The sequence below is a fragment of the Nycticebus coucang genome, chromosome 10 (genome assembly GCF_027406575.1).
Source record: "Nycticebus coucang isolate mNycCou1 chromosome 10, mNycCou1.pri, whole genome shotgun sequence".
Lineage (NCBI taxonomy): Eukaryota > Metazoa > Chordata > Mammalia > Primates > Lorisidae > Nycticebus > Nycticebus coucang.
In genome coordinates, this window is record NC_069789.1 from 49086580 (window position 1) to 49088572 (window position 1993).

Sequence of the window (1993 nt, forward strand, 5' to 3'; positions counted from 1 at the left end):
TCCAGCACTATGTTGACTAGTAAAGGTGACAGAGAACAACCTTGTCTGGTTCCAGTTCTAAGAGGAAAAGCTTTCAGTTTTACTCCATTCAGTAAAATATTGGCTGTGGGTTTGTCATAGATAGCTTCAATCAGTTTTAGAAATGTGCCACTTATGCCTATACTCTTCAGTGTTCTAATTAGAAAAGGATGCTGGATTTTATCAAATACTTTTTCTGCATCTATTGAGAGGATTATGTGATCTTTATTTTTGCCTCTGTTAATATGGTGGATAACGTTTATGGACTTGTGTATGTTAAACCAGCCTTGCATCCCTGGAATGAAGCCTACTTGATCATGATGAATGACTTTTTTGATGATAAGCTGTAATCTATTGGCTAGGATTTTGTTGAGAATTTTTGCATCTATATTCAGGAGTGAGATTGGTCTGAAATTCTCCTTTTTGTTTGGGTCTTTTCCTGGTTTTGGTATCAGGTTGATGTTTGCTTCACAGAATGTGTTGGGGAAGATTCCTTCTTCCTCAATTTTTTGGAATAATTTCTGCGGTACAGGAATAAGCTCTTCCTTGAAGGTTTGATAGAATTCTGGAGTGAAGCCATCTGGACCAGGGCATTTTTTGGTTGGAAGATTTTTTATTGTTTCTTTGATCTCAGTGCTTGAAATTGGTCTGTTCAGGAGCTCTATTTCTTCCTGGCTGAGTCTAGGGAGAGGGTGTGATTCCAAATATTGATCCATTTCTTTCACATTGTCAAATTTCTGGGCATAGAGTTTCTGGTAGTATTCAGAGATGATCTCTTGTATCTCTGTGGGATCAGTTGTTATTTCCCCTTTATCATTTCTGATTGAGGTTACTAGAGATTTTACTTTTCTGTTCCTCGTTAGTCTGGCCAATGGTTTATCTATTTTATTTATTTTTTCAAAAAACCAACTCCTTGTTTCATTAATTTTCTGAATGATTCTTTTCTTTTCAATTTCATTGATCTCTGATTTGATTTTGGATATTTCTTTTCTTCTACTGAGTTTAGGCTTAGATTGTTCTTCTTTTTCCAATTCCATAAGATCTCTTGTGAGAAAAAAAACAAACAAACAAAAAAAAAAGATCTCTTGTGAGATTGTTGATGTGCTCTCTTTCTGTTTTTTGAATGTAGGCATCTAAAGCAATGAATTTTCCTCTCAAAACTGCTTTTGCAGTATCCCACAGGTTTTGGTAGCTTGTGTCTTCATTGTTGTTATGCTTATGTTATTCCTATTTTATTTCTTCTTGCACCCATCTGTTATTCAACAGAAGATTGTTTAATTTCCATGCCTTTGGGTGGGGTCGAGCATTTTTGTTAGAGTTGAATTCCACCTTTAGTGCCTTATGGTCTGAGAAGATACAAGGTAAAATTTCAATTCTTTTGATTCTGTTGATATTTGTTTTGTGTCCCAGGATATGCTCAATTTTGGAGAATGTTCCATGGGGTGATGAGAAGAATGTATATTCTTTATCTTTGGGGTGGAGTGTTCTATATGCGTCTATCAAGCACAGTTGTTCTAGGGTCTCATTTAAATCTCTTATATCTTTGTTTAATTTCTGTTTAGAGGATCTGTCCAGCTCTGTAACAGGAGTGTTAAAGTCCCCTGTTATCATGGTCTTATCAGATATCATATTGCTCAGACTGAGTGAGGTCTGTTTCAAGAATCTGGGAGCATTTAAATTGGGTGCATAAATATTTAGAATTGAAATGTCTTCTTGTTGTATTTTTCCCTTGACCAAGATAAAGTGACCATCTTTGTCTTTTTTGACTTTAGTTGCTTTAAATCCACATGTATCTGAAAATAAGATTGCAACTCCTCTTTTCTTCTGAATTCCATTTGCCTGAAAAATTGTCTTCCAACCCTTGACTCGGAGCTTTAATTTGTCTTTTGAAGCCAGGTGTGTTTCTTGCAGACAGCAAATGGATGGCTTGTGTTTTTTAATCCAGTCAGCCAATCTATGTCTCTTCAGTGGGGAA